The 22412-nt window shown below is 41.8% G+C and overlaps 1 pseudogene; it reads right to left on the bottom strand.

Moving 5' to 3' along the window:
• Positions 1-10615: 10615 nt before the first annotated feature.
• LOC150005902 (high mobility group protein B2 pseudogene) lies at positions 10616-11254 on the bottom strand (annotated as a pseudogene).
• Positions 11255-22412: the final 11158 nt, after the last annotated feature.

Below are 22412 nucleotides of genomic sequence, written 5' to 3'. Positions count from 1 at the left end.
ATTATGTTGTTACAGTAGTCCCAATTTTTCTCACTTTGCTCTCCTCTGCCCAGTACTCTCCTTCCCTCCAGCAATTCCACCCCCCTTAGTTCATGTCCATGGGTCGTGCATATAAGTTCTTTGGCTTCACCCTTTTCTATATTATTCTTAATTCCTCTCTGTCTATTTTGTACCAACCAATTATGCTTCTTAATCCCTGCACCATATCCCCATTTCTGCCCCTTGCCTCTCCTAGCTGATAACCCTCCACATGATCCCCATACCTATGATTCTGTTCCTATGCTAGTTTGCTTAGTTGGATTTCATTTTTATTTTTTAGGTTCAGTTGTTGATAGTTGTGAGTTTGTTGTCATTTTAGTGTTCATAGTTTTGAACTTCTTCTTCTTAAGTAAGTCCCTTTGACATTTCATATAATAATGGCTTGGTGATGATGAACTCTTTTAGCTTTACCTTGTCTGGGAAGCACTTCACCTGCCCTTCCATTCTAAATGATAGCTTTGCTGGATAGAGTAACCTTGGTTGTAGGTCCTTGCTTTTCATCACATTGAATACTTCTTGCCAGTCCCTTCTTGCCTGCAAAGTTTCTTTTGAGAAATCAGCTGAGAGTCTTTTAGGCACCTCTTTGTAGGTAATGCTCTGCTTTTCTATTGTTGCTTTTAAGATTCTCTCTTTATCTTTCACCTTTCGCATTTTAATTATGATGTGTCTTGGTGTGGTCCTCCTTGGGTCTAGCTTGTTTGGGACTCTCTGGGCTTTCTGGACTTGGATGTCTCTTTCCTTTGACAAATTTGACAAGTTTTCCTTTATTATTTTTTCACATAAGCTTTCAATTGCTTGCTCTTCCTGGTCTCCTTCTGGCACCCCTATGATTCAGATGTTGGCATGTTTAAAGTTGTCCCAGAGGTTCCTATGCCTCCTCATTTTTTTCAGTTCTTGTTTTCTCATTCTGTACTAGTTGACTGTTTTTTTCTTCCTTATGTTCCAAATCATTAATTTGAACCCTGGTTTCCTTCCCTTCACCATTGTTTTTATGTGGATTTTCCTTCATTTCTCTTAGCATAACCTTCACTTCTTCCCTTATGTGTTTGCCCTATTCAAGCATACCTGTCAAGCCTGTGAGCTCTTTACCACCAGTGTTTTTAACTCTATTTCTGTTAGGTTGGCTGTCTCCTCATCGCTTAGTTCTGCCACTGGAACCTTGATCCGTACCCCCTTTTGGGTCACATTTCTCTGTCTCTTCATCTTGACAGTCTCCTGTGTTTGTTTGCTTCTGTGTCTTAGTTGTCACTCCTATTATGTTGTAAGGGGCGGAGCCTTAGGGATTCCTCAGTACAAGGTGACCTGTTTCACCACGTTGTGATGCTGTGTGGGGGGGAGGGGTTTGAGAGGGAACAATGTCACTTTCTCAGCACTCGCCCCTTTTCCAGGCACTTCTCCCACTTCTGTATGGGACTGGTGCCTCTGTAGCTGTTGCTCTGGCCATCATTACAAGTGGGTGGGTCTGCAGACTTTCTAGGACCGTGGGGGCCCTTTAAACAAGTGGACTCCACTGAGAGACCTGCAGTTTCTTCCTCTGCTCCAACCCCCACTGGTTTGCACAGTCAGAAGCAATGAGGCTTTATTTTCCCTGGCGTTGGGACCAGGAGCTGTGCGGTCTGGTCTAGTGCTGAGAGCGCTCCCCAGGTTTCCCTCCCTAGTTTTTAAAATGTGTGACCATGCTTTCCACTGGTCTGTAACTGTGGCCACTGCTGCCGCCACCACACTGTGTCCTCTCTGCCCTGGCTCCACCTCTCCTACCTGTCTGGATGAGTATTTCTTCTTTATTTCTTTGTTTGTTAGACTTCCATGCAGCTTGCTTTTCTGGAACTTCCAGTTGTCTCTAGTTTTGAGGTAGTTGTATTCCTTCTTAGTAGAAGGAGGGACACAGCATGTCTGTCTAGGCCTTCATCTTGGCCGGAATTCTGGGAAGCTCTTTATCTGCCCTTCAATTCATTGCTGGATAGAGCAATCTTGGCTGTAAGTCCCTGCTTTTCATAACTTTGAATATTTCTTGCCAGTCCCTTCTAGCCTGCAAAGTTTCTTTTGAGAAATCAGCTGACAGTTTTATGGGAACTCCCCTGTAGGTAACCAACTGCTTTTCTCTTACTGCTTTTAAGATTCTCTCTTTACCTTTAACCTTTGCCATTTTAATTGTGATGTGTCTTGGAGTGGGCCTCTTTGCACCCATCTTGCTTGGGACTCTGTGCTTCCTGAACTTGCATGTCTATTTCCTTCACCAAATTAGGGAAGTTTTCTTCCATTATTTTCTCAAATGGATTTCCAATTTCTTGCTCTTTCTCTTTTCCTTCTGGTGTCTCTATTATGTGAATGTTGAACCTCTTGAAGTTGTTCCAGAGGCTGCTTATACTAGCCTCATTTTTTGGGGTGGGGGTGATTCTTTTTTCTTCTTGTTGTTCTGATTGGTTGTATATTACTTCCTTATGTTCCAAATCATTGATTTGATTATCAGCTTCATCCACTCTACTGTTGTTTTCCTGTAAACTGTTCTTTATTTCAATTAGTGTATATTTTGTTTCTGACTGGATCTTTTTTATGCTGTTGAGGTCCTCACTAATTTCCTTGAACATCCTTATAACCAGTGTTCGAGCTCTACCTCTAATAGATTGTGTATCTCCATTTCATTTAGCTCTTTTTCTGGGGTATTGATCTGTTCTTTCATTTGAGCCATGTTTCTTTATCTCCTCATTTTGGTAACATCCCTGTGTTTGTTTCCATGTATTAGGTAGAGCTGCTTTGGCTCTGTGTCTTGATAGTGTGACCTAAAGTAGTAGGTGTCCTGTAGGGTCCAGTGACATAGCCTTCCCTATCACCTATGCTGGGTACTTGAGGCGCACTCTTCATGTAGTGCTCTTGTAGTTGAGCCTTGGTTGCTGTTGGCAGATCAATGGGAGGGTTTTATCCAGACCAGACAGCTGCAAAGATTGACTGTGACCACTTATCACCAACATCTGCCCTCCATGGAGGATCAGTTCAACAGGTGTAGGGTGGTATGTTTATGACATGGTCTGTAGCTGTCCAGTGGGTGTGCTGGCTCTGGGGTTTCCCAAGTGGTGCAGGTCAAGGTCAGCCCCCATCTGTGTTTTGCCCAGGGCCACCCTGCCTGAGCTATAAGAGAGAATCTGAGATTACTGCTACTTGTGCTGGGCTTGGGGATTCCCAGGTGAAGCCAAGCTATAAATCTAGGCTGGCTACTGCTAGGGCCAGGCCTGGAGCTCACTGAGGCCAGCTGTTGCTTGTTTGAAAGGATTTTGGAAGTTGTGCAGTATGAGCGAAGACCAGCCATTCATATGGAAAAGTAGCTTGGTTGGGCCCATAAGTTGAGTAGGATAGAGTCTATGGGAATCTTCCAGGTGGGTCAAATAGTATTAGCCAGGATGATGGAGTCTCAGACATGGCACAAGCTTGCCAGCTTTATGGCTCTGTAGGGGGAGGGTTTAGAAAAGGGGCAATGGCCTCTTCTCACCTTGATGCCAGACACTTCAGTTTCTCCCTGTATACCACTGGTGCCAGTTTTCTATTTTAGCCTGTAAATGCTGCCCTCAAGACTATAAAGGAGGAAAGAGGAAGGACATCTCTAAAATCAGAGAAGGAAAACTCTGACTCCAAAAAACCTCCGCTGCCTTGCGGCATACCTCTTCAGGGGAAAGGCTAAGGGAGTAAACCCCGACAGAAAATCCGGAGCCGGAGTCCCTAAGGCGGTTTGACATTGTAGTCAACACCGGCAACTCCTGCGGCGCACCTGAAGCCAAGCTGTATTGACTTTGTCTTTCCCTTGGACCCTTCAGCTGCGAAGAGAGGGGGGGTCTGCTGCATGGGCAACAGCAGACCCTCCATATCACCCTGCCCAGGCTCTGTAGCTTCAGTTTCACTTGAGAGGACACTCCAGCGTCATCGCAAGATGTCGACTCAACACGGGAGGAGACAGATACCGGTTATCAGCTCATCCGATTGGCGAAGGAAACGAGCGCCAGGGGTCTCCTCTGACGGTGGGAGAGGTCATCGCACCTCACTGGACAGCTACCGTCTCGCCATGGCTCGCCTGCCCCACTGGGTGCGTGGGGATCAGAGAGGCGCCTCTCGAAAAGTGGGCCACAAAACACCCGCACCAGTTAATTCCAAGCAAACAACAAGAAAGAAGCCTCCGGCTCTTCGCCTCGCTAGCTGGAACATCAGGACCATGTGCCCCGGACTTACTGCAGACCTTCCGTGGATCAAGGGTGCCAGGAAAACCGCTGTCATCGATAGGGAACTGGCACGACTAAACATCGACATTGCGGCTCTACAGGAGACCCGGTTGGCCGACAACGGAACTATCAGAGAAACCAACTACACCTTCTACTGGCAAGGGAAGTCTCCGGACCAACCAAGACAGCACGGTGTTGGGTTCGCTGTGAAGAACACGCTTGTTAACTCCATAGAGCCACCCACAGGAGGCACAGAGAGATTACTTACCCTCCGATTGTCAACAACTTTCGGCCCAGTCAGCATTCTTAGCGCGTACGCCCCAACCCTCTGCGCCACCACTGAAGAGAAAGAACAGTTCTACCATGCACTGGACGAAGCGTTATCCAAGATTCCCAGAAGTAACGCTCTCTATCTCCTTGGAGACTTCAACGCAAGAGTAGGAGCCGACCACATGGCCTGGCCCACCTGCCTTGGAAACTTTGGGAGAGGAAAGATCAATGAGAATGGTCAGCGACTGCTTGAGCTTTTGTGTCACCACGGCCTGTGCGTGACAAACACATTCTTCAAGTGCAAAGAGATCCACCAGGTGTCATGGAGGCACCCCCGCTCCCGTCATTGGCACCAGCTTGACCTCGTCATCACCAGAAGAACGGATATTGGCAGCACCCTCCTCACCCGCAGCTACCACAGTGCAGACTGCGACACGGACCATGCCCTCGTGGTAAGCAAGGTGCGCATAATGCCAAAGAGGTTGCACCACTCCAAGATGAAGGGTCGCCCACGCATCAACACCAGTTGTGCCAGCAACCCAGTTAAGACCCAGCAATTCATCAACAAGATGGAAGATGCACTCGGCGAGGGAGTGGCGGCAGATGACATTATCGAATCTAATTGGCCACGTCTCCGCGACGCCATATACAACTCCGCCATTATTGCTTACGGGAAGAAAGAGCGGAAGAACGCTGACTGGTACGAGGCTCACTGGGAAGAAATGGAACCCGTGATCGAGGCTAAGAGGAAGGCCCTACTGGCTTACAAGGTCACGCCCACTCCCAGTACACTTCAAGCTCTACGGGCTGCCAGGAACAAAGTCCAGAAGACCGCCCGCCACTGTGCCAACACCTATTGGCTAAACCTGTGCAGAAGCATTCAGGAAGCCGCCGATATAGGCAACGCACGAGGAATGTATGAGGGTATCAAGAAGGCAACAGGCCCAATCCCCTCCAAGATCGCCCCCCTTAAGTCCAAGACAGGTGAGGTCATCACTGACCAGGAACAGCAAATGCGGCGGTGGACCGAGCACTACCTCGAGCTGTACGCAACGAAGAACACCGTAACAGACACTGCTCTTAAAGCCATCCCAGACCTACCAATCATGGAGGAGCTAGACACCCCACCTACTGCGGCAGAGCTCGGCAAAGCCATCGACCGCCTTGCTTGCGGGAAAGCACCAGGAAGCGATGGAATCCCTCCAGAAATCCTAAAGAGCGGGAAACCAGTCCTGCTACAGCCGCTCCACCATCTACTCTGTCTCTGCTGGAAGGAGGGTTACATCCCCCAGGATATGAGAGACGCCAACATTATCACCATGTACAAGAACAAAGGAGACCGCAGCGACTGCAACAACTACCGGGGCATCTCTCTCCTCAGCGTCGTCGGCAAAGTATTCGCCCGGGTCGCTCTTGCCCGCCTGCAGACCCTTGCTTCCCGCGTCTACCCAGAGTCCCAGTGTGGCTTCAGAGCTGGCCGATCAACAGTGGACATGATCTTCTCCCTACGCCAGCTGCAGGAGAAGTGTCACGAGCAGCATAAACCACTCTACCTCGCCTTTATCGACCTCACGAAGGCGTTTGATCTGGTCAGTCGAAGCGGACTCTTCAGCTTGCTACGGAAGATTGGCTGTCCACCACATCTGCTTGCTGTGGTCATGTCCTTTCACGACAACATGCACAGCACGGTGTCCTACAACGGCGCAACCTCTGAGGCCTTCCCAGTCAGCAGCGGAGTAAAGCAGGGCTGCGTCCTCGCGCCTACGCTGTTCGGAATCTTCTTCTCCATGCTCCTCCAATACGCCTTTAAGGACTGCAGCGAGGGTGTCTTCATTCACACCAGATCCGATGGCAAGCTCTACAACCTGGCCCGTCTACGAGCCAAGACCAAAGTCAAAGAGGTGCTCATCCGTGAGATGCTCTTCGCCGACGACGCAGCTTTGACATCACACTCCGAAGAGGGACTCCAGCAGCTAGTCACTTGCCTTTCCCACGCATGCAAGGAGTTCGGACTAGCCATCAGCCTGACGAAGACGAATGTTATGGCTCAAGGCACGGGGACTCCCCCATGCATCACCATCGACGGATACACCCTGGAGGTTGTCAACGACTTCACTTACCTCGGGTCCACCATCTCGAGCTCTCTGTCAGTCGACTTGGAGGTCAACCGGAGAATCGCCAGGGCAGCCACAGTTATGGCCAGACTGAACCGGCGAGCGTGGAACAATTCCAGCCTCACTGAGAAAACCAGACTGCGCATCTACCAAGCCTGCGTACTCAGCACTCTCCTCTATGGCAGCGAGACGTGGACCACCTACGCAAGGCACGAAAGGAAACTCAACAGCTTCCACATGAGGTGCCTGCGACGCGTCCTGCATGTTGCCTGGCAGGATAAGGTCCCCAACACCGAGGTGCTGAAGCGAGCCAATATGAGCAGTTTGCATGCAGTTCTTAGCGAGAGACGCCTCAGGTGGCTCGGCCATGTCAAAAGAATGGATGCAGGCCGTATCCCCAAAGACCTCCTCTACGGCGAGCTAGCAGAAGGCAAGAGGATGACAGGGCGCCCAAAACTGCGGTTCAAAGACATCTGCAAAAAGGACATGACACAATGCTCCATCAATCTCAACACATGGGAAGTTCAAGCAGACGACCGCCTAGCCTGGAGGCTCGCGGTCAGGCAAGGTACGTCACGTGCAGAGGCTGCGCGCAACGAGGAGGCGGCCCAGAAAAGATCGAGGCGGAAGCAGCGTCAACAGCAGCAACAACGGCCATCTGCCTTCACCTGTACCAAGTGCGGCAGGGATTGTCACTCCCGAATCGGACTGCACAGCCATTCTCGGCGGTGCAGATAGACTCTCAGGAAGCTACGCCATCGTCTCTCGAGACGGACGGCTGCCGACGACGACGACCACTGGTGCCTTTCAAGCTGCTACCCTGGTGCTGGAGCTCAGAGGGAATGGGTCTGAGTAGGTGAGTCTGTGTGTGGATTCTTTGAGAGAAACTGCTTGGGCCTCCAGAAGTTTCTTCCACTGACTCAGTCCCCACTGGTTTTTTCAGCCAAAAGTTGTGGGAACTTATCTTCCTGGCTGGGGACCTGGTGTGTGGCTGGGACTCCTCACTCCCAAGATATCCTTCCAGATTTTTCTTCACTACACTTGGGTGTGCAACCAGCCTGTTCCATATCTGTGCCCCTCCTACCAATCTAGATGGATGTGGTTTCTTTAATTCCGAAGTTGTCAGACTTCCATTCAACACAATTGCTGATGGCTCTGAGTGATGGTTGTTCTATACTTTAGTTGTAATTTTGATGTCGTTGTGTGAAAAGGCAAGCCATGTCTGACTATGCTACCATCTTGGCTGGAAGTCTAAAGTTGTATTTCTATAAAAGAGTCACAAAATGTAAAATAAACATTTTAAAACACTGTAGAATTAAAAATATAAAATATTTAGTGATAAATTTAGCAAAATGTATGGAAGACTTACATACTCAGACTGACTAAAATTAAAAAGACTTACAATACCAAATGTCAATGGGAATTTGAAGCAACTGCATTTCTCAAACATTGGTGGTGGGAATGTAAAATGGGATATCCACTTTTGAACATTATTTGATAGTGTCTATTAAACATGTGCATATTCTACAACTACAGGAAGGTGTGCATATGGTCACAAAAAAACATATACTATATTGTTCATAATGAACTAGTTTTATTTATAATAGCCAAAATTAGAAATAACACAAAGACCTGTGAACAAGAGAATGGATAAATTGATGAAGGTGCGTACATAAATATTTGTATGTTTGTGGACACACATAGATATATATATACACACATATGCAATACATGTACAACAGAATACTACAAAGCAATAAGAATGTACAAACTACTGATAAGTACAACAATGTGAATGAACCTCAAGATAACACATTCAGTGGAAGAATCAAGGCACTAAAGTGTACACTGAGTGATTTGATTTATATTGAATTCACAAGCAAGCTAAACTACTTCCTGCTAATAGAAATATGAACAATAGTTACCCCGAGGTTCTGTGTAGTTGGAGAAGAAATATGAGGGAATCTTTTGGGTACTGGAAAGATGCCCTATCTTGACTTTTGTGTACATATAATTATGTAAAAATTCATCAAGATAAACACTTAAGATTAGTACACACACACTTCATGTATGTTATACCTTAATAAAACTAGTTAACTAAAAAGAAAGAAAAAGAAAAAAAATTGACTCTAATACCACATTTGTGAGCTTTTATTTTTTTATTTTAATTTTTTTCATTTGTGAGCTTTTAAAAAGAAAAACCTTTCTTTTGATAATTTGTTTCATTAAACATGAGATCAGGACAAGAGAAATTTTTATTTACAGAAATACTAAATATGGGTTAAAGAGTACCCTTATGACAAAATGTACAGAATCCATACAAAGAAAATGGCAAAACTTTACTGAGAGATATTTCTGTGTAGGAAAATTGAATACCACTTCAATACCAATACTTACCCTAAATTATAGCTTTAACATTATCCCAAATAAAATCCAAACAGAAAATGTTTAAACTTGACAAAATTTGATAGTTCATGTAAGTAGAATTGATAAGATGTTTTAAAATAATGGTGATTCTAAGAGCCTTCCCCAACCAAAAAGACACTAAAACTGAAATAATGTAAAGCTGGAATAATTGTAACACTGTACTACTGAATATATCTTGCATTTCCTTGTACAAAAACAGACAATCATGGTAACAAAATGGAAATTCAGTATGTACACAAATGTATAAGATAATTTAAATTGTGATCAAGGTAGCTTCCTGAATCATTGGAAGAAGGCTAGATTATTTAACAAATAAGGGTAATAGGTTAATAAATTATAAAATAAAGTTTAAAACTTACCTGTTAGCTTAAAACACAATAAATTCAGGATGGATTAATTATTTAAATTTTTAAAGTACAATTGCCAATATGGTGGACCAAACTGCTGGAAAAGCTTGATTTCCAAACACATGGATTTTCTGATTTAAATATAATTCATACCAGCCTTTCTCAAAAGTAAGAAAATGAAATCCATAGGTACCAGAGGAAGGAAAAAGAAAGTTAAAAGGGAGTTGGAAAACTGAAAGACCTCTAATGCTCCTAGAACCAGGTACTTGTATATTCCCAAGGCACTCAGGTTTTAATAGAGATTCTTAGCCTATTCATATTTCTGTAATTATTGGGAAATAATCACATTAAACATATCCACCAGCTTGCTATTTGTCCCCCCATTTTTGTTAATTTTCCCCTTTCCCTGACTTTTCTGGGGCTTATTTTTTTAGTATTCCATTTTATCTCCACTGGATTTTTTACTTATACTTCTTTTATTTTCAGTTCTTACTCTATGGATTGCAATATGCAACTTTCACTTTGACAGACTACAATGTATTAACATTAAGCTACTTCATATATAGTGAAAAATTATACAAGAAACTTCCACACAGCTCCTTCTGTACTTCATGCTATTATGGTCATGTTTTACTTTTACACGTTATGAACCCCATGACATATTATTGGTTTTTTTTTGTTTTTTTTTTTTGTTTTTGCTGTAAACTGTCCATTGAACTCTCAAGAAATTAAGGTAAGAAAAAAATTATTTTATTTACCCACATGCTTGCCACTTCTAGACCTCGCTATTCCTTCCTATTCCTTTGCGTTCCTATCTGGTATTGCTTCCCTTCAGTTTTTTGTTTTTTTTAATGTACATAATTTTATTACAAATTTTTTTAAAAAAACAAATGCAACATTCTTAAAAACCCAAAATTTACTATTGATACTAATTGCTGAGTTTGCTGTGCTACCATACACAGATCAAGAAATTAAAGAAACAATTAAATATTTAGAAACATTTAACATCCAAAGTCTTAAAATCTAACTGTATGTAGTAGCCCCTCAAAAAGCTACAACCTGCATTTTGAAAAAAGTATTTTCTCTACAAAGATTCTTACCAGCTATACAAAAATCTGTAGTTATTACACTGAAGCTAATATTGAGCTGCACTTGAATTCACATTCTTAGCAAAACAATTGCCTGAGCACACACACATACTCCACACACATCATTACAGGATAGCTTTTTGTTCTTCATCTTCATCCTCTTCCTCTTCTTCTTCCTCCTCATCTTCTGGCTCATTCTTCTTCTTTGAGCCTGTTGGCCTGCCAGGACCCTTCTTTCCCACTTCACTTTTGCCTTTGGCATGGTATGCAGCAATATCCTTTTCATACTTCTCCTTTAGCTTAGCTGCTTTCTGTTCATATGGTTGCTTATCTTTGGCTGACTGTTCAGACCACTTTTCACCCAATTTTTATACAGTATCCCCAATGGATAAACCAGGGTGTTCACTTTTGATCTTTGGGCGATGTTCAGAGCAAAACAGGAAGAAGGCAGATGGAGGCCTTTTAGGAGCATTGGGATCTCTTTTCTTTCCTTTCTTATCACCTTTGGGAGGAACATAATTTTTCATCTCCCTGTCATAGTGAGCTTTGTCACTCTTTGCCATATCTTCGAATTTTGACTTTTCCTTCACAGACATGGTCTTCCATCTCTCCGAACATTTCTTGGAGAATTCGGAAAAGTTCACGGAAGAGTCTGGGTGTTTCTTCTTGTGCTCTTCCTGGCACGTCTGCACGAAGAAGGCATATAAGGACATCTTGCCTCTCGGCTTGCTGGGGTCTCCTTTAGCCATGGTGACAGACGGCATCTGCCTAGTGGTAGGTTTTCCTCAGAATCCCACCGAGCTACAGGGTCCTACTGAGATGCTTTCCTTGCTGGGCTCCTTCATAAACTAGTTTTTCCGCTTCCCTTCAGTTTGAAGCACTTCCTTATTTAGCACTTCTGGTAGTGAGCATCTGCTGGCTATAAATTCTCTCAACTTTTGCTGGTCTGAAAATATTTTTATTTTACCTTAATATTTGAACTATATATCACTTCACTGGCTCTATAATTCAAGGTTAAAGGTTTTTTTCTTTCAGCACTTTAAAAATGTTGTTTCATTGTCTTCTGGCTTGCATTGTTTCTAATTAAAAATCATAGTTCATATACATGCTAGCTTGTATGCAGTCTTTCTTATTGCTCTGCCATCTCTTAATATTTTCTATTTATCTTTTTGAGTAATTTGACCATGACATGTCTAGGTAGGTGTATCCATCTTATATAAGAGTTATTTTAAAATTTTGGAGCTATCAAATTTGAGAAATATTTGGCCACTGATTTCTTTTTTAATTTTTGACAAATTCTCTTTTCTATGGCTCCCACTATATCTATGTTAGACTATTTGATATTATTCCATATATCACTAATGGTTTCTTTATTTTTAATTTTTTTTCACTCTGCTTAAGTTTGATTAATTTATATTGTCCCATCTCCAAGTTTATGGATCCTTCATTTTATAATATCCATGGTCTCATCTTTTAATATCATTCAGTGAAATGGTTTCAGATTATTTTTTAGTTCTAGATTTTTCATTGGGTTCTATATTAGAGACCATTTCTTTTCTGAAATATCACCATATAATTTTTTACTCATTATGTCCATCCTTTCTTATAAATTCTTTAACATATTTATAATAATTATTCCTTGTCTGATCCCAAATTGAGGGGTATTCTACAAATTGCTGGATAGCACCCTTCAAAATGTCAAGATCATGAAAAGAAAGACTGTCTCAGATTGGGGGAGGCTCAGGAGATATGGCAAATGCAAAGTGTGATGCTGCAGCCTTTTTGATCTCTGCTGTGTGTACTCATGACCTCAGCCAGGAATAAGCTTGCCCCAGACCCCCAATCTCAGGCCAGTGAGTCACTTCCACCAACAATGTCACTGGGCATGACTTTGCCCATGGCTCCAAGTCTAGTGAACTGCCTTCAACCAGGGCAGAGAAGCTGCCAGTATTCCAGGCCTCCCCTGCTCTATAAATGTCACCTCAACTGAGCTTCGAATCCTCAAGCTGCAGGAGGGGAGCAGCCACAGCTAGAAAGCCACAGATATCCACTGTCCTCTTCCCAGTTTCAGCAATTTCCAAGCATGAAACTTCTCAGATTGTTGTCAGGCCTTTGATCGCTTTCCAGAGTACTGAAATGATTATTTTTTGTCAGTTTTGTCTGGCTTCATAGTTGTGTTTGGGAGGAGAGTTTGCCAACCTCTGCATTAGGCCATAGCCAGAAGTCCTGACTGAACACCTTTTAAAGAATAACTGGAAAGGCAGATATTTTTAAAATAAATATATTAGCAATAGTATCATAGATGAAGGGAGGAGAGATCATTTGAAATTAATGTACTTTAAGATCCTAATCTTGCTTGGAAGATAAAATTTGTTATGTTAAATAAATAACCATACTAAAAATTTAAGAGCATCTGCTGAAAAATAGAACATATGCTCATATAATTTCAAACTAATTGAGGAGACCAAGCAATATGGAAAACTTAGTCAATCCATTAGAGGAGTAAAAAGATGAGGAAGGCAAGAAGAAAAAGAAGAAATATAGTAATAAAAACTTCAAAATAATATGTCAGGAATATATAAGTAATTATATAAGTAATTATAGTTAATATAATAAATCAAGCTTCCCTATTATGGTACAGAGAATATTAGAATGCATAAAAAGCCAAAATCTAGTTATGTACTATTTACAAGAGGCATACCTAAAATAAAAGACACAGAAAGATTAAAATTAAGAAATGAAAAAATGTAAAAAATATATATTATGCAAATACTAATGAAAACTGGCTTATCTGTATTAATAAGAATTAGTTAACGATAAAGAGAGCAATCCACCGAGAAAATGTAGCTATCATAACTTTCATGAGATTGTAAATCATTATAAACTCTCTGGAAAGTAATTTGTTCATATGTAACAAAGGCCTTAAAAAGAACTTTTAAATCATAAAATTTCATTACTTGGAATTTATCCTAAAGAAATAGTTGCACAGATGAGTAAAGATATATATAAAACCATGTGGCACAGATAATAGTTGTTAGAACCAGGTGCTCTGGCGTCTGGGTTCAAATTGGATCTGTACCTCACCTTTTTGGTCTGTAATGCAGGGCTAATAATAGTCCCTACATCACAGGGATATTATAAGTATTCAATGAGAAAATACACTTAAAGTGCTTAAAAGAGTAGCTGGCATATAATGATAACCATGTTATTTAATGTGTTTTAAGTTATCTAGACCTATCACTCCCTTGATTCTTATGGAATCTCTTCTGAAGTAGGTGCTTTTGTTATTCTCATTTAAGAGATGAGGAAATGGGCACAGAGAGCTTGAGTAACTTGCCAAGGTTATATATGTAGCAAGTGCTGGGGCAGGATTAGAACCCAGGCAATTTAGTTCTTGAGTCTGTGCTCTTAACCACTATGCTATTATTACTAAGTTGTAGTGTTGGAAACAATCCAACTAGGGATCTGAATGAATAATTCATTCATGAAATAAAATATTGGCCATCTATTTTAAATGCCAATATAGACATAGATAATATAAAATAATTCAAGTTTATTAGGTGTGTTACTATGTAAAACACTATTATAAGCATTTTATATAGATTATGTTCATTAATCCTCATAAAAAATTTAGGAGGAAACTATTATTATTCCCTTCCAGATGATGAAATGAAGGCAATTGCCCATACACCATAGCTGACCTGGCAGAGAGGACTTGGAACTAGGCAGTTTGAGACTTAACCTCAACTCCTAACACTACACCAGGTATATATACATATACACACACATGAACTCTTCGTCCAGCTTCCTTCCCTCAGTCATCTCTTACTTCACGTCCTCTTCATTTCACAATTATTCTCAATCCACAATAATTCCCAGCCAAAAACCTGGGAAACTTCTTAAAATGTTTCTCTTTCTCTTGACTCCCACATTGAATCCATCATCAAGTCTTATCTAAGTCCACCACTAAAATATACCTTAAATCTTCCCCACACTTAATCCTCCATACACCTCTCATCTCTCCTTGCTATGACGATGACAATACCTCTCAAATGACCTTCCTAGTTACCCTCTCCTTGGCTCCAGTCCACTCTTACACAGCTGCCAGGGAGACCTGTTCAAAATGTAAAAAGATTCTAAATAATCATTTTATTCCCCTGCCTAAAGTCACAGAAAGTTTTTGCATTACCATTTGCAAAGTTTCTACAGTCCTTCCCATCCTATAAGGTGCCCCACCACCAGCTTCTGGCTTCCTTTGTCACCTCCTGGTGCCGCCTCTGCCAAAAGCTCCTTTCTGTGCTCACCTCACGAACTCTCTTCCACCTCCAGGGAACCCCACACTCCAATCTGTCTGAACAGCTCCTCCCCATACAGTTCACAAGACCCATTTATTTGGATCCTCAAGGACCAGTGGAAATGTCATCTCAGGGAAACTATCTCTGACTGCTCAGGCTGAAGTGGTCACCGCTGGCTTTGGTGTTCTCTCTCAGGCATACCCCTGATTCCTGCTCTTTATAACACTTTGTTCTTTCAGTCAACAAATATTTATTGAGCACCAGCTGTGTGTCGGACTCTATTCTATAGGCAGGGAATACAGCAGTGGAACAACATAGGCCTCACCATTACTTGCAATTATGTTGTCATTTATTTATTTATGCAGGGTGTTAATTCATTTACATATGAATTTTTGCTTTACTTCCATGGATGAAGAAACCCCAGGAAGAAAAATATGATTTCCCTCCCCCTAGTTCTCAAAGCTTAACCCTTGTGGTCCGATGTCTAGGCTCTTTTAAGAGAGTCCTATCTTCTAGGTATTGGTGGGTTTCTGGGGAGGTAGCTAGCATTGGGCAAGGGAAAGAAGGAATGGAAACTGGTATTTTAAAAAGAAGGCAGAGGGCTCCACATATAAGTGAAGTTATATGGTATTTTTTGTTCTCTGACTGACTTATTTTACTTAGCATAATACTCTCTAGGTCTTTCCATGTTGTCACAAATGGTAAGATTTCATTCCTTTTTATGGCCAAGTAGTATTCCATTATATATATGTAATACATCTTCTTTATCCAATCATCTGTTGATGGACATTTAGATTGCTTCTATATCTCAGCTATTGTAAATAATGCTGCAATGAACATAGGGATGCATCTTTTTGAATTAGTATTTGCACTTCTAAAAAACAAAATAAATGAACAAGCAAAACAGAACCAGACTCATAGATACAGAAAACAAATTGATGGTTGCCAGGTTGGGGGCTGGGTGAAAAAGGTGAAGGGATTGAGAAATACAAATTGCTAGGTACAAAATGATCATGGGAACATACAGCACAGCATAGGGAATATAGTCAATAATATATTGTCAATTGTAATAACTGTATGGCACCAGGCGGGTACCAGGGGGATCACTTCCTAAGTTATATAAATGTCTAACCACTATTCTGTACACCTGAAACTAATGTAATATTGAGTGTCAACTGCAATTGAAAGAAATAAAAATAAAATTGAAAAAAAATTTTTAAAAGACAGAAGAGGTGGTACCAGGACTGAGTAAATTCCAAGGGGCAGAACACAGTGGGAGTGAGGATTTCCTCTGAGGTTGAAAACCCAGCACCTCTAACTCTGAAGCAACCCTGGCTGGTGAGAACCCACACAGGGCTGATGGGAACAGCGGAGAGCTATTAGCAGGCAGAGCAGGATAGCCGCAGGGACTGGGGTGGTGGGCTGAGCATCTGAGAGCTGCCTCTGATTTTCTGACCACAAAAACCCCAGGATTTTGGTACAATCCATGGGAAAGGAAATGACCCCACCAACTAATGTTGAACTTAGTGCAGACCTTGGCATGGGTGGAGCTGAGAGCCAGATTTGATGGGATTTGGGGAAATCATTCTTTCAACCCAAGACCTTGGCATGGGTGGAGCTGAGACCCAGGTTTGATGGGATTTGGGGAAATCATTCTTTTCAGCCCAAGTGCCACGAAGCAACTCATATCAATTGCTGTGGTGGACCCACCATATGGCTCCCCCCTAGTTCCTAAGTTGGTTTTGTTTAGTGCTGTATGGCCAGTGCTAACAGAGCACTTAGCCTCTGGGGGCTCAGTAAATGCTTGGTCAATGAGGGACTCTGGAAAATTATAAATTAAAATGTTAACATGACTAACACTGGAGAAGGGATTATAGGCAATTTTAAAATGACAATTTAATCCATCAAAGTTACAAATGCCCATATCTTTTGACCTTAAACTTGCATTTCTAGGAATGTGTCCTGTGGCTCTATGACCATATGTGAGAAATTATTCATATACAAGGCCTCTGTAATAGCAACAGATTGGAAACAATCCAAGTATCTATCCATAGGGAACTTACTAAATAAATTGCAATGAAATACTATACAGCTGGAAAAAGAATATCTTTATGTAATGAAAAGGAATGATCTCCAGGATATATTGCTAAATGAAAAAAAATAGCTATGTCAGTGTGTGAGTATAATACGTAAAAAGGAAAAAACAATAGGTGTGTGTGTCCGAGTAACACACCTCTGGATGGGTACACAGAAAACCGATAGTGTGGGTTGCCTTTGGGAAGGGAAACTGAGTGGCTGGAGTTGGGGTGGAAGAGCAGGTTTTTGCTGATTATGTTTTGTTCTTTTAAAAATGTTAGTCATATTAATGTGTTTTCTATTTTTTTAAATAAATATATTCATAAAATCATCTTTATTTTTCACTTCTTTTTATTTTCTCACAAATGAAAGAGAATTTTTATTTTTTCAGTTAATATCTTTAATATTTTAATTGTGGGCTCATCTGCACGAGGATTTGTATTTTTCCTTTTTTAACAATGGATCTTATTTTTAATTTTTTTAAATTAAATTCATAGGGGTAACATGGGTTAATAACATAAATTTCAGGTGATACTGTTTAATACGATGGCTGTTAAAAATAAAATTTTTTAAAAGGAAAAAGAGGTAACAGGGGAGCACCACTGACAGAAAGTAAGGTCTAATTGAAAAGGAAAAAAAAATTTACATTGGTTTTCATCTGGAAATGTGTTCTGAGGTGCCCCTTTGCATTAAGGATGTTAAACCAAATGTGCTTGAGCCTTTTCATCAATGGAACTAGTAATAGGAATCATGTAGAGGGCTATATTTTTTAAAACATGTCCTGTGAATTCCTCTAAGTAGAAGTGATTTAAAAATCTACTTATATTGCAGTCTTCTCTTCAGACTTTATTGTCATCAACATCTGTTTTTTAAAAGAAAACAGCTTTCATCCTGGGAATACTGCTGAGCTCTGTCAAAGCTACTTATAGGAATCAAAAGTGTCTGCAGTCTGGGGGAGTGAGCTACAGCCCACGTGCACACCAGAGGCTACGCTGTGGCGGGTGCAGGGACTGCGGTGAAGGCTGGGCCGAGAAGCCCGCAAGAAATAAGCTCAGAGTGTTGGCAGTGGATGTGAGACCAGGGCGGTAGGAAATCAGGACTTTTAAAATGTCATTAGTTTACTAGCCAAACAAAAGAACACCCCAGACGGGCTATAAGAGCCAAGCATCCTCAAAACCCACCTCCCGGCAGTTCTCTTATGCCACCTGTGCCCCTGGACTTTCCAGTCTTCAGAGACATATCCTGATTATTCCCACGGTTGTTGAGTCATACAGTATAATATATGTTGCTCTCATTTGCTAATCAATGGATAGTATCTTTTTTAATTATGTCCCCACCATAGAAAGTTTGAGCTGGAAGGGATCCATCTCCATTTTCTTTATTTTGCAAATAAAACAACAGAGTCCTGGAGATCCAAGAAGGCAGTGGAGTAGGTGGATGTTACACTCACCTCCTCGCAAGACCAAACTGGAATTACAACTAAAATATAGAGCAAGAGACCTGAATAACCAACTGATGACTAGCTGAAGAGAAGTCTTACAACCAAAGATTTACAGAAGAAGCTACATTGAGACTGCTAGATGGGTGGAGGTCTGAAAAAGGCCCCCATTCCTTTGGGCAGTGGCTGAGATTCCAGGGGGATATCTTAGCTGCAAAAGTTCCCCCAGAGAAGTGTGGGGTCTCAACTCCAAGCTGGGCTTCCCAGTCCAGAGAAACAGAACTGGGAAGAGGTACCCACATAACATCTGGCTGAGAAAATCAGCAGGGAGTAATGGGAGTCTGTGAGAGACACAGGTCCCCTCTTAAAGGGCCAATGCACAAAATCTCATTTGCAGCCACTCACCCTGGGCTCTGGCACAGGAAAGGAAGAGCAGATTAGAGTCACATGAGGAGAGACTGTGGCTCCGGGGAAGAAATGAAAGAATAGCCACCAGGAAACCTGTGCTGAGTCACTCTCCCACACCATAGATGCCATGTTTCTTGGGTTGGAGCACTCCCCTCCATATGGCAGCAGACTGGGGGAATGCAGTAGACCCACCCTCTGGGCTCCCTATAGTTTACCCTGCAGAGCTTCTGTTCTGCTGAGGAGTCAGCTGCCTGGGCCAGGGTGTAGAGGTCTGAAAAGACTCAGGGGGTGTCAGTGACTGAGTTGTGTGGCTTTGGGGCAGGGACAACTCCCCCTGCATTCCCCCAAGCCTCACCAGCACCACCCCCTCACAGGAGATCCACTAACGCCATCTTCCTGACTCCCAGCAGCCCTGCCCTGCTGAGATCGGACTCCTGGCAGTATCTGGAATAGACTGAGTTGTATGGCTCTAGGACTCTAGGATGAGGGCCATTTTCCCCTCACGCACAGAGCCCTCCCTTCACATGGCCAAATCTTGGTCTTTTTGAACCTGAATAATTGCTGGACTCACCCTGATGACTTCCTGAGACCCTGTTCCATTACAAAGGTGTATGGGTGGCAGCTAGACTTGGTATACCCTGCAACATTTGCTCAGTGGCCTCAGACCCAGCACTGGCACCAAGTTTGAATGTGCATCAATCTGGTGAACACCACTTGTCCCTACCTGGTGACTCACTGAGAATCTACCTCATGCCACTCTAGTATCACCAGAGGCTCCTTCAGTGATGGAGCCTAACAGGCAGCCAGCAGATAGAAGTAGGCAGAGGTGGATCTCAGGGTGCTTTGGGACTTTTTCTGACCTGTCTGCAAGCCCGGTTCTCGTAAAAAGCTGGCCTTGGTGTATAGCTTGATCCTTCCCATGCACACCTAGGCCCAGCAGAAGCAGCCACAAACTGTGGACTGCTTTGTAGCTTCAAACAGGTTGCTCAGGGCCAGTCACAGGCAGCATCTGACATTGGTCTGGACCAGAGTCCCTCCCAAGAGGCCCCAGAACAACACACTCAGTGGCCAGCTTTAGATAATATCAAAGGAGGATCCAATTAGCTTCACAAACAGCATATCCAAAAGGAGATCTCTGCAGGCACCAGACCCTGTTGAGGCAAAATCTGCACTGTGTGGTCAGCACCTGTACAGTAGCTCATACACTGAGGTGCAGGTATATCCTCATAGTCAACCAGCCTGAGGCTGAGGGTTGACCCTAATTATGAACAGACCAATAGAAATCAAGACTCAGTTACAACAGGAGGGCCCGCATAACCCACATAAGGGCACTCCCAGAACGCCCAGCACAGGTGATCTAGGAGACAGTGCCACTGGGCCCACAAGACATCTACTACATAAAGCCACCTTACCAAGGCTAGAAGTCATAGCAGATCTATATAATACATAAAAACAAACACAAAGAGGCAGCCAATATGGGGAGACAAAGAAACATGCCCCAAATGAAAGAACAGAAAAAATCTCTAGAAAAAGAGCTAAATGAAATGGAGGCAAGCAATTTACCAGATATAGAGTTTTTAAAAATGGTTCTAAGGATGCTCAGGGAAGTTAGTGAGAACTTCAGCAAAGAGATAGCAAGCATAAAAAGGACATAGAAAGCCTAAAAAAGAATCTATCAGAAATGAAGAATACAAGAAGGGATAAACAGTAGGTTGGGTGAAGCTAAGGACCAAAATAGAAATTCGGAAGACAAGGTAGCAGAAAACACCCTATCAGGGGGAAAAAATAATTTTAAGAAATGAGGATAGTGTAAGGAAACTTTGGAACAACAAAAAGAGTAACAACATTCATATCACAAGGGTATCAGAAGGAGAAGAGAAAGAAAAAAGGAACCTTTTTGAAGAAATAATGACTGAAAAATTTCCTAACCTGGTGAAGGAAAAAGACATACACGTCCAGGAAGCACAGAAAGTCCCAAACAAGATGAACTGAAAGAGACCTGTGCCAAGACACATCATAATTAAAATGGCAAAGGTTAAAGACAAGGAGAAAATCTTAAAAACAGCAAGAAAACAACAGTCAGTTACCTACAACAGAGCTCCCATAAGACTGTTAGCTGATTTCTCAACAGAAACATTTCAGGCCAGAAAAGATTGACATGAAATATTCCAAGTAATGAAAAGCAAGGACATATAACCAAGACTACTTTATCCAGCAAAGCTATCATTTAAATTTGAAGGAGAAATAAAGAGCTTCCAAGAGAAGAAAAAGCTAAAGGAGTTAATCACCACCAAATCAGTATTATAAGAAATGTTAAAGGATCTTCTTGAAGAAGAAGAAGAAGAAGAAGAAAAGGGGGTGGAAAACATAGTTAAAAGAATAAAATGGCAATAAATATGTACCTATCAATAATTATTTTAAATGTAAATAGCTTAAATGATTCAATCAGAAGACAGAGGGTAGCTGAACAAATTTCTTTTAAAAAGATGCATATTTATGCTATCCATAAGAGACCCACCTCAGAATGCAAGATACACAAAGACTAAAAGGAAAAGGGTAGAAAAAGATATTTTATGCCAATTAAAAGGGGGAAAAAAGCTGAGGTAGCAATACTTGTATCTGATTATGCTGATTTTAAAAAGTCAATTCCAAAAGGTATCATATGTGTTATGATATGATTCTATTTATATAACATTTGAAATAAAAAAAGTATAAAGAATTAGAACAGATTGCCAAAAGTTTCCAGGTTGCAGAGGCTAGAAACTGAGTGAGGCTGCAGGGAAGGCAGCAGGCGGGGGTGGGAGGTGGGCATGGCTAGCCAAGGCCAGAAGGAGGGGTCCTTGTGGCGCTGGAACTCTTCTGAATCTTGGCTCTGGTGGTGGGTGCACAAAGTTACACAGGTGATAAAATTTCGTAGAACTAAATACACACACGGGTGTGTGCACACACATGTAAAACTGGTGAAATCTGAGTCACATGAGTGGATTGCATCAATGTTAATTTCTTCCTTGTGTATCATACTGTAGTTTGGTACCCACTTAGGGAAAACTGGTTGAGGGGTACGTGGGATGTCTTTGAATTACTTCTTACAACTGTGTGTGAATCTGCAATTATCTCAAAATAAAATGTTTAATTTAAAAAGAAAATGAAAGAGGTGCTTCCTAAACTGTAAGGAGTGTGTGTGTGTGTATTATTTTTATAGTAAGAATTGTAGGAGCACATTCACTATTGCTTAAATATCAGATTATTCATTCCAGTACTGCTTGTAATAGCACAAGACTGGAAGTGACTTAGATACTTAACTATCCATCCATAGGGTAGAGGTTAAATAAATTGTAGTTCCTCTGTAAAATAGATGTTCCACAACTTTACAATAAAATGAGGACGCTCTTCATGAACTAATATAGAAAGATTCTAAGGATTTGTTTTCAAGTGAAAAAAATAAATAAAAAACAGTATATATAGAATGATATAATTTGTATTTTAAAAACAGTATTTGAATATATATTTAAAAATCTCTGGAAGTACATACAAAAAAACTATTAACAGCAGTCCCTGGTTTGGTTTGGTTTCTGAGGGAGGAGCATACAGACGGAAGAAGGACCAAGATGGGAGCCTGACTTCACTGTATGTCTTCATGTATCTTTTTGTTTTTTGAACCATTTGACTAAATTATTCAATATATTAATTTAAACTAATAATTTT

The sequence above is a fragment of the Furipterus horrens genome, unplaced genomic scaffold (assembly GCF_987537825.1).
Source record: "Furipterus horrens unplaced genomic scaffold, mFurHor1.1.pri manual_scaffold_6, whole genome shotgun sequence".
NCBI lineage: Eukaryota > Metazoa > Chordata > Mammalia > Chiroptera > Furipteridae > Furipterus > Furipterus horrens.
The sequence above is the reverse complement of the archived record's forward strand: the minus strand, read 5'-3'. Positions and strand labels throughout refer to the sequence as shown.